Below are 11,923 nucleotides of genomic sequence, written 5' to 3' on the forward strand. Positions count from 1 at the left end.
ACTCTGTCTCCTCGACCTGAGGACGGCTACTTGCGTTGTGGCCGAAACGTCGTGAGAATTATTTTATTATGTTTTATTTGTATTATTTTCTTATTTCTATTCTACGTGACTTTACCGAAAGAACCAAGAAGATGAACCGTACAAACATTTGAAAGAAATTCAAAGTGGCGCTCTGCATGCGCGCATGATGCAATTTCGTTGCGATTGCCTGCTAGTCCAGGGAACCACATTGCTTACGATCGATGAGTTTAGAAAATGTCTTTATAAACTAAACTGTAGACTAACATTTATTTTATTTTACCAGGTAGTAAGGCCCCCACTGAGCTACGTAGCTCTTTGTCAGAAGCCCTGGCCGGGCTATCACAAATGATAGCAGCTCAACGGAGTGGGCTAATATCATCATCATCATCACGTGGGAATTTATAGCATCCAAATACTCTAAATGCGTGGTGATGTTGATTCTACATTTGGAAGGGGAATAAGTAATATTTAAAATAAAATAAAAAATTAAACACGCTTTTTAATGAAATGTACCCTTACTAGTGTAATATCGTTGAGGACTCTTGGACGCCGGGGTTGAGGCACACGTATTTATTCCGCAACAGTTGTCACAACCGCGGACATACAACACTGGAGGGGGTATCGGCCCCCTCACCCGGCTAGCTGGGAATACACTGCTAGCTATCTCTGACCGACCTCCTAGTCCTCCACTAACGGGCTAGGGGAGGCTGTCTGGCCCGACACTGGTAAGTCGGGCTACGGTACCCGGAGTCCCAGAGCACTAGCTCTGGTTCTCGGGACCACGCCGCTGGCTCGGTCCTGCGCGGCCCTGACAAGGGCGGCGACCCAGGGGAGTCCAGGGCTCTAGCTAGACGATCTTCGGTCTTCACTGGTTTAGCTTTAACATTCTACCCCGAGCTCTCCGGCTCATCCCCTTTTATACCAAAACCCCTCGCTGAGGGGTGGGGCCAGCCCCCCCAGGCTGCCCTGTGCGGACGTCGTTGAGAGCACCTCCCCGTGCACTCACGAAGCTCCGCCCACTGTGTTTGTTTCCCGTGTGATCCTATGTATACAGCCCCTCCGTAACACCCCTACACTAGTAATGGAAGAACTCCACGACTCCAGGAAGTGGCCCTGAAGCTTGCCATAACGTAAGGGACAGTGGGCAATTACAGCCAACGTCAGTTTAGCCGTGGACAATTAGACCCAAGCCGAAACATAACATATGAAAAATATATATTTTTTTATATATTTGTATTTTTTATGATAGAATATAGTATTGTCTTCAGTATGACATAAGTATACCAAGTTATGAGAATAGGTATTACTGGTAGGAACCTCCTGGTTACACCAGCCCACAGGGGATTATTGTGTCCGTCCGTCGTGCATCCAAAAATGGGAGGGGTGGGGCTGGTGGAGAGGGGAGGGTGGGGAGGGGCTGGGTGGGGAGGGTGGGGAGTGGCTGGGTGGGGAGGGGAGGGTGGGGAGGGGCTGGGTGGGGGGTGGGAATGGTGGGGCTGGGCTGGGTGGGGAGGGGCTGGTCACCCCGTGGTGCCCTTATAAAACTCAACGTTTAACCTACTCACGCCGGCTTGTGCCCGCCCTCAGCCGCCGTAGACCCTGGCCATTGACAGAGCAACCCAACGTTCCTACCAGCTCCCTCCGCAGGAATGTGTTCCCCTTTTTTTCTGGCAACAAAACAGGTGTTAAGATGTTAAAACACCAAACTGAAACCTTTTACAAGGACTCATGTCTGCATTAACCACAATACTTGTGGTCAGAATGGTAAACAAAAATATACTCTGATAAATATATGCATTGTATTTAAAATTGATTGGTCCACACCAGAGACAGCTTTCTTTGGAGCCTAGTCTCAAAAGGTGTTAGACCAGAGGACGCCAACATGCGTACAGTACAAAGATAAGTATACCAAGTTTGTAGTCGATACCACATTGGGAAGTGGGTTAAAATTGAGTTACAAGATTTGAGAATACGACAACAACAAAGTTGATGATACGACAACAGACAGAGTGAGTTTATCAAAAGCGTGTACAAAAATTTTAAAAGATGTTTTTGAATTTTTTTTATGATATAATATAGTCTTGTCATCAGTATGACATACGTATACCAAGTCTGCAGTCGATGCCACATTGGGAAGTTGGTTAAAATTGAGTTACAATATTTTAGGATACAACAACAACAGACAAAGTTGAGAATACGACAATAGACAGAGTGAGTTTATCAAAAACGTGTAAAAAAATAATGTTTTAAAATATATATTTTTTATGATAGAATATAGTATTGTCATCAGTATGACGTAAGTATACTAAGTTTGCAGTCGATACCACATTGGGAAATGGGTTAAATTGAGTTACAAGATTTTAGAATACAACAACGACAACAACAACAGACAGAGTTAGTTAAATAAAAGTGTCTAGTTATAAAAGCGTGTGGTAGTAATCAGAGGTGTGGACTCGAGTCATGTGACTTGGACTCGAGTCAGACTCGAGTCATGAATTTGATGACTTGCGACTCGACTTGGACTTGCATAATAATGACTTTGTCCCACCTATGAGATGTGGACTCGAGTCATGTGACTTGGACTCGAGTCAGACTCGAGTCATGAATTTGATGACTTGCGACTCGACTTGGACTTGCATAACAATGACTTTGTCCCACCTCTGGTAGTAATACACCAGAGGAGCCGTGGTAAAGGTTTACCAGCCACATTGGCTTCTCTAGGGAAACTAATAAGTAAAGAAATAATAAAATAACAGGGAATGTCGGTTTAGTTTTTTTTACTTCCGTTCAGAGGGGGATTTCCGAGTAACGCCTTCTTCTACCGGAGATACAGACGAGCAGAGAGAGAGAGAGACGCAGAGTGAGACACACAGCAGAGAGACAAGGTGAGAGAGACAAGGTGAGAGACACACACAGACACCACAGAGAGACAAGGTGAGAGACACGGAGACAGACACGGAGACAGATACCACAGAGAGACAAGGTGAGAGACACGGAGACAGACACGGAGACAGACACGGAGACAGACACTACAGAGAGACAAGGTGAGAGACACACGGACACGGAGGGACACACAGAGACACACACAGAGACACGGAGACAGACACCACAGAGAGACAAGGTGAGAGACACGGAGAGACACACGGACACGGAGAGAGAGACACAGAGACACACACGGACACAGACACACAGAAAGACAAGTTGAGAGACGCATAGACACAGAGAGACACAGAGAGACACACAGACACACAGAGAGACACACAGAGAGACACACAGAGAGACACACAGAGACACACACAGAGACACACACAGAGAGACACACAGAGAGACACAGAGAGAGATAGATAGACAAAGAGAGGGACACAAAGACACAGAGACGTGGAGACACGCTGAGACACACAGATAGACAAGGTGAGAGGGAGACGCGGGAAGAGAGAGACAATATCAGAGACAGGGTGAGTGAATCAACAAAGACAAATATCCCCCATGTAGTCTCTAGCAGGCTGTTTGGTCAAGTGCTGTTAGTAGCGAGGAACACCCACTCACCCACTCACTCAGCCACTCACTCTCCCACTCACTCACTCTCCCACTCACTCACTCACCCCCTCACTCACTCAGCCACTCACTCACCCCCTCACTCAGTCACTCACCCCCTCACTCACTCACTCACCCCCTCACCCCCTCACTCACTCACCCCCTCACTCTCTCACTCACCCCCTCACTCTCTCACTCACCCCCTCACTCTCTCACTCACCCCCTCACTCACTCACCCATTCACTCAGCCACTCACCCACTCACTCAGCCACCCACCCACTCACTCACCCACTCATTCAGCCACTCACTCTCCCACTCACCCACTCACTCAGCCACTCACTCTCCCACTCACTCTCTCACTCACCCACTCACCCACTCAGCCACCCACTCACTCTCCCACTCACCCACTCACTCAGCCACTCACTCTCCCACTCACTCACTCTCCCACTCACTCACCCCCTCACTAACTCAGCCACCCACTCACTCACTCACCCCCTCACTCACTCACCCCCTCACTCACTCACCCCCTCACTCTCTCACCGCCTCACTCACTCACCCATTCACTCAGCCACTCACTCAGCCACCCACCCACTCACTCACCCACTCATTCAGCCACCCACCCCCTCACTCACCCACTCACTCAGCCACCCACCCACTCACCCTCTCACTGACTCACCCACTCACTCAGCCACTCACTCTCCCACTCACTCTCCCACTCACTCACCAACTCACTCACCCACCTGCTCACTCACTCAAACCCTCACTCAACCACTCACTCACCCACTCATGCACCGAATCACTCACCCACTCAGCCATTCAGTTACCCACTCACGCACCCATCCACTCACCCACTTTCCCACCCACTCACTCACCCACTCACCCTCTCACTCTCCCACTCACTCACACACTCACTCACACACTGGCACACTCACCCACTCACTCAGCCACTCACTCACTAACCCAGTCACCCACCCAACCACACACTCGCCCACTCAGTGGCGATGTTTACTACACACACCCACTGCAAGCAGGTAATTCATTTGAGGCTGAGTCGATCTAGGGGAGACCCAGGTAATTGTCACAAACACATGAACGCAGATAAAGGCACACACATAGACAGACACAGACACGCACAGACACACATCGACATAAAAGATAAAAAAGACAGACACACACGCACTGTGTTGAGACTCACCGAAGGGGATTTCCATTAAAGGCCTTAGTCTGGCTCTATGAGTCTCAGTGATTAACATTGAACCCTATGGGGGAGCCTTAGTCTGTCTCTGTGAACCTCACTGATTAACACTGAACCCTATGGGAGCCTTGGTCTGGCTCTATGAGTCAGTGATTAACACTGAACCCTATAGGGGGAGCCTTAGTCTGGCTCTGTGAGCCTCAGTCAATAACACTAAACCCTATGGGGGAGCCTTAGTCTGGCTCTGTGAGTCTCAGTGATTAACATTGAACCCTATGGGGGGAGCCTTAGTCTGGCTCTGTGAGTCTCAGTGATTAACATTGAACCCTATGGGGGGAGCCTTAGTCTGGCTCTGTGAGTCTCAGAGATTAACATTGAACCCTATGGGGGAGCCTTAGTCTGGCTCTGTGAGTCTCAGTGATTAACATTGAACCCTATGGGGGAGCCTTAGTCTGGCTCTGTGAGTCTCAGTGATTTACATTTAACCCTATGGGGGGAGCTTTAGTCTGGCTCTGTGAGTCTCAGTGATTAACACTGAACCCTATGGGGGAGCCTTAATCTGGCTCTGTGAGCCTCAGTCAATAACACTAAACCCTATGGGAGCCTTAGTCTGGCTCTATGAGTCTCAGTGATTAACACTGAACCCTATGGGGGAGCCTTAATCTGGCTCTGTGAGCCTCAGTGATGAACACTGAACGCAATGGGAACCTTGGTCTGGAGTCACAGAGACGCACGAAGATAGACACACAGAGATACAAGTGTAGGGGTGTCAGGGGAAGGATTCCCACCAATAGATGGGTTAGGGGGAGGGGTGATCGAGGTGATATAAGGGGAGAACGGGCGGGAAAGGGGGGCCTTTGGCGGGAACGGGATTGGGACGGCTGGCGACAGGTGTGAATGGAAGGAAAGGAATAAAGGACGAGACCCCTGCAATCTCGTGTCGGCTCCTCTCTACATTTGGTGGCAGCGGTGGGATCCTAATGGCTACAAAGAAGAATCCTCGCGGGAGGGAGCCGAGGGAGGAGGAAGCAGGGGCCGGGGATCCTTCACATCCTGGGCAACAAGGGGGCCTGCTGTCAGAAGCAGCAGAAGGGGGCCCGGATCGCCTGGAGGATCGCATGGAGGACCGCATGGCCCGCGTGGAGAGGGCGCTCCAGGAGCTCTTGCAGAGGCTCCCTATGGGGGGCCCGCCGGCACCGGGACCCCCACCCCCACGCGTACTACGGGAGGAGAGGCCACGGGAACCGGACGCCGACCAGCCGGCCGGGCAGGAGCCGCAACCAACCTCGTCACGCCAGCCGCCGCCGCTCCCGCCAAAACCCCCAGGGCTAAACACCCAACACGGAGAGCAGGTGGCCGGACGGCCGCGTCGGCTGGGGCCCGTCGACAAGTTTGTGGCTGAGGAAGAAGATTGGGAGGAGTTTGTCCGCCGATTCGAGGCTGCCTTCCACGCTCTCGAGTGGACAGACGAAGAGGCCCTACGAGCGCTGCCATCTGTTCTGGGCAAAGAAGCACTCTCCTCTTACACCTCCCTTCCCTCGCACAGCAAGTCCACGCTACAGGCGGCCTACGAGGCTTTGGGGGAGATCTATTGCCCGGCGGAAGGAGCCTTTAAACGGTTCCAGGATCGCCAGCGAGGGGCTAAAGAATCCCCTTTAGCCTACAGGGGGGCGCTGCTCGTGTTGGCGAGGAGAGCTTTCCCTCGCCTGGCTGAAGAAGCGCTCGAGGACCTCGTGGTCGAGCACCTCATCGCCTACGCTTGCCGCGCCGGCGTTGTAATGCCCGTAGTGACGCCGGAAGAACGCACCTCGCTGTGGGCTGCCCGGACCATCCAAGCCCACGAGCAGGTCATGGGCCGGGCGCCACCCGTGGGCCCGGTGGCTGGCGCGGCGGGGGGGAACAGCCCAGCCGTTGCCGCGGCGCTACTTGGTCCAGCGACACTAACCGCCGAACCTGCACCGTCACCACAGGCTGCCGGTGGGGCATCTGGGGACGGACCGCCGACGTCTGAGACGGAGCCATCGCTGCGGGAGGTGTACGCGGCGATCCGGGGACTGGCGGAGCAGAGGGACCAACCGCCGCGTCGCTGGCAGCCGCCTCTACAACATCGCGCCGAGCCCCCCCGACGCAACGCCCCGTGGGTCTGCCACCGTTGTGGTCGCGAGGGGCATGTGGCGAGGGGGTGCCGCACGGAGCCGGAGGCCGCCAACGTCACCTGGAACCTGCCGGGGCCGAACGCCGACAGGAGCCAGGCGAGTGACGCCGTCCCACCCGGCCTCTCGGGCGGGCCGGGTAATTACACTTCCGACGCCGCGAACTCACCGGGAGTCTCCTCGGGGTGGGCGCCGGTGGTGTCGTTTCCCGGTCCCCGCTGTTCTGGTCGGGGGAAGGGGATAGCGCCGGGGCCTGTGGTCGCATCGCGACCCGGAGTGGCGTCGCGAACGGACGTGACGTTGTGTCCGGAAGTGACGTCGCGGTCGGAAGTGGTGTCGCGGATCGCGCCGGGAATTGCGCCGGGGCCGTGGACCGCGCCTGGAATCGCGCCGGGGCCAGGGACCGCGTCGGGGATCGCGCCGAGGCCGGGGACCGCGCCGGGAGTCGCGCCGACGCCGGGAGGGACGTCGCGGACGGAGGTGACGTCGCGGGCGGAGGTGACGTCGCGGGCGGAAGTGACGTCGCGGCCGGCAGCGACGTCGATGCCGGGCGTGACGTCGCGCGCGGGCGGGGTTTCGCGGGCGGGCGTGGGTTCGCGGGCGGGCGTGACGTCGCGGGTGGGCGTGGTTTCGCGGGCGGGCGGGGTTTCGCGGGCGGGCGTGACGTCGCGGGTGGGCGTGGTTTCGCGGGCGGGCGTGGGTTCGCGGGCGGGCGTGACGTCACCGGCGGGCGTGACGTCACCAGTTACCTGCAACGCCGGCGAGTTGCCAGGGGCAACGGCCCGGGGGCGGAGGCAGCCCACACGATTGACATTGCGCCCTGGAGCAATTCCACGACCCGCCTCACCACCGCTTTGCGACAGAGCGAGACGGAACCAGGGGGACCACGCCCCCGTGACAAAGGAAAGAGAGGGGCTCACGGGAAGGCCCACCCCCCAGTCCCCACCGCCCCCTGCAATGGGGGGGCCCCCCCACACCACAAGGGGGGCCCATCCTACGTCACCTAGGGGGGGCAATTTGCACTACATAGAGAGCCCAGCCCGCAACCCAGGGGTAAGCCCACACTATGTAACAAGGGCGCGTTCACCCTGCTGGGACGCACTCCAAAGGGAGGAACCCCATCTTCAGTCCATCCACACCCATCCCCCATCATTTCACCATGCACCACAGGATAACGAGACGCCGCCTGGTCAGTGGCCGGACTCAGCCACACAATGGAGGAAGCTGGCAAGGCGGGTGGTAGCGGCCACGTCAGGAACCTCGGTCCTGGTCGGTGAAATCGCGGGAGTGTCGGCACGTATCTTGGTCGATACGGGGGCATCAGCCACGATCATCTCGAGCACCATGCATGAGATGCTGCCGGATAAAATCCGACCTTTAGTCCCCGTCAAGACAACGTTCATTGCAGCAAATGGAGGCAGCATGGGCTTCCTGGGCCAGGTTGAAGCCCCGATACAGATTGGGCAGCTTTCGGTAGCAGGACCCATCCTTGTCTCCGCAACGTTGCCCGTACCCTGCCTGTTGGGGACGGACTTTCTGAGGCGGATGCCAATGAAAATCGATCTGGCCAATGGGCGGGTGGAAGTCCAGGGAACGCATCTCCATTTCCTAAAGGCGGAGGGGGCCAGCCGGGGTGTACCCTACGTGCAGGCTCTGGTCAGTAAGTCTGTCTCCATTCCCCCGGCAGCCCAGATGCTGGTTCCGCTGCAATATCGGTCCCCCCTCGTGACAGCCCGACCAGACTCACCCATCCTGGTGTCTCCGGCGTCAGCGGCCATGGATCGTCATGCGCTGGTGGGGGCCGAAACTATTGTACAGAGGAACCAGCATCTGTTCATTCAGGTGCTGAACACCTCCGATAGAACAGCGACGGTGCAGGAGGGAACAGTTCTGGCCCACGTTAGTCCCTTGTCACTAGGAGCCCCAGGGACAGAGCCCGAGCTTGTAGGCAGCATCGGCCAGTCCGAGGACAGAGGGGCCAAATCGTGGATGGACCAGCTGGCGGGGCCTGAGCCGGGATTGCCGCCCGACCAGAAACAGCAGCTGCACTCGTTATTGCAGGAGTTCTCGGACGTGTTCAGCCGGGGACCGTTCGACCTAGGGCGCACAAATCTGTCACAGCACCACATCAACACGGGAGATGCCGCACCCCTGCGCCAAAACACATATAGAATGAGCCCAATGGAAAAAGGGCACATTCAACAAGCGGTGCAGGAGATGCTGCGGGCCGACATAATTTCTCCATCCTCGAGTCCCTGGGGGGCACCGGTGGTCCTAGTCAAGAAGTCAGATGGGTCACTGAGATTCTGTGTGGACTTCCGACGCCTCAATGCCGTCACGCTGGCCGACGCATATCCCCTACCACGTATCGACGACTCATTGGATGCACTGGCGGGAGCAAAATTTTTCAGTACGCTGGATTTGTTGTCCGGGTTCTGGCAGGTCCCACTAGACGCGGACTCCCGGCCTAAAACAGCATTCCGGACACCACAGGGCCTGTTCGAGTTCAACTGCCTGCCTATGGGCCTCCAGACGGCGCCGGCAACGTTCCAACGCATAATGGAGTTGGCCTTGGCAGGCCTCCAATGGGAAACGTGCCTCATCTACCTGGACGACGTCATTGTTTTCAGCCGATCATTCGAGGAACACATTGACCGATTGCGTCAGGTGTTCCTGCGGTTCCGGAACGCGAACTTGAAGCTCAAGCCGTCGAAGTGCCACCTTATGCAGTCGTCGGTACGCTACTTGGGCCACGTCGTCAGTGAGTCGGGAGTGGCTACAGACCCGGAAAAGACGGCCTGCGTGAGGGCCTGGGCTGTTCCCACAACGGTTCCGGAGGTACGCCGGTTTGTGGGTTTCGTTTCTTACTACCGCCGGTTTGTGCCCAACTTCGCAACCATTGCCAAGCCCTTGCACGTGTTGACGGCGAAGAACCAGAGGTTTTATTGGGGCCCTCTGGAGGAAGAGGCATTCCAGCAGCTGCGCTCACGTCTGACGGATGCACCACCATTGGCCTTTCCGGATTTTGGCCTCCCCTTTATCCTGGACACGGACGCCAGCGATGTGGGCATCGGCAGTGTTTTGTCGCAAGTCCAGCAGGGTCGGGAGGTGGTTATCGCCTATGGTAGTCGCGTGCTTTCATCAGCGGAGCAGCGCTACTGCGTCACACGTAGGGAACTCCTGGCAGTCGTTCACTTTGTGCAGCAATTCCGACCCTACCTGTATGGTCGCAAATTTACGGTCCGCACTGACCACGCGGCCTTGCAGTATTCGCTCCGCATCGACCAGCCTTCGGGCCAGCTGGCCAGATGGATAGAACGCCTGCAGGAGTACAGGTACCAAGTAGTGCATCGCAAAGGGACCAGACATGCCAACGCAGACGCATTGTCCCGACTGGTGCCCCAGGGCCCTTGTGCATGCACCACAGGCGGGGCACGCTGCAAGGAGGCGAGGCCGGAGGGGACGGTCATCGCTCCTGTACGCACGGCGGAGGGCGCACAGGGTGAGGTCCAGCTGACCGACCACGACCTGGGGCTGACCTTGGACGATTGGAGACGGCTACAGCTGGAGGAAGCCCCACTGCGAACACTACGCGCCTCAGCAGAGGCAGGGGGGGAGGAGTACATCGTATGGGAGGATCTCCTCATGCGATGGGACCCGACAGGGCGCCGGCGATGCCTGGTAGTTCCGGAGTCGCTGCGTCAACAATTGGTTATGGACGTACACGGCCGCCAGCTGCTGCACCTGGCAGGGCGGAAGACACTGCACACATTACAGGGTCGGTACTTTTGGCCAGGTATGACCGCTGACGTGCATCGATGGGTCGCTACCTGCGTCGAATGTGCGCGGCGAAAGCCGCCACCCCGGGTAAGCCGGGCGCCCCTACAGCCCATCACGGTGACCAGGGTCAACGAATTGGTTGCGTTGGACATCTTGGGACCGCTGCCGGTCACGCCACGGGGAAATAAATACCTGTTGGTCGGAGTCGAGTACTGCACGAGGTGGCCGATGGCGTGGGCCCTCCCGGACCAAACGGCACAGACCATCGCCGATGCCTTCGTGGGAGGCTATGTCCTTGATAAGGGGGCACCGGAGCGGTTGCTCACGGATCAGGGCAGGAATTTCTCCTCACAGCTATTGAAGGACGTCTGCTCTATCCTGGGCACTAAAAAGGTCCGAACATCTCCATATCATCCCCAGACCGATGGGATGGTAGAGCGGCTTAACCGCACCATAGCGGCCATGCTGTCCCAAGTGGTGGACGAAAACCATTCCGACTGGGACCTCCACATTCCATCGGTCTTAGCGGCGTACAGGGTGGCCCCACACGCGGCGACGGGGTTCTCGCCGTTTTTCCTGATGTACGGACGGGATCCCGTTCCGCCTATTGAGGTGCAGCTGACGGACATTCCGGCAAGAGCCGACGCATGGCCGAAGGCACTAAAGACCTCCCTCATTTATTTGAGAGAGGCCCGCCAAGCAGCCGAGGCCGCATCGGCCGCGAGCCAAGAGAGTAATGTACGGATACGGGAGAGGACAGTGACAGCCAAGCCCTTTAAAGTTGGGGACCAGGCATGGCTACACTGTCCTCAGGTGCCGGTTGGCCTCTCACCAAAGCTGCACCGACCCTGGAAAGGGCCGGTCGAGGTCATCAAAGCACTCCGACCGCAGTGCGTCCAGGTCCAACTGGGTAAGCGACGATGGTTTGTACACCCCACCCGCCTTAAGCCATACATCTCTCCACCGTCATCTTCACCAACATCACCACCAACATCACTGCCAACATCATCATCATCCCTACCCAGGCCAAGGTCGCCGACCACCACGCGCCGACCGGCAGGGGGTTCGGTGCCCTGTGTTCCCTTGTCACCTACAGCACCCCATGTGAGGCCTGACGGAGCGGCGGCACGAGCGGGGGCCGGAGAGACAGCGGCGCCAGGCAAGGCGACACCGGCACCACCGAACCAGGGACCGCGACGAGAGGGCCTTCGAAGGAGGGGGCCGCCACGGTCATCTGCTG

Source organism: Lampetra fluviatilis, chromosome 45 (assembly GCF_964198595.1).
Source record: "Lampetra fluviatilis chromosome 45, kcLamFluv1.1, whole genome shotgun sequence".
Lineage (NCBI taxonomy): Eukaryota > Metazoa > Chordata > Hyperoartia > Petromyzontiformes > Petromyzontidae > Lampetra > Lampetra fluviatilis.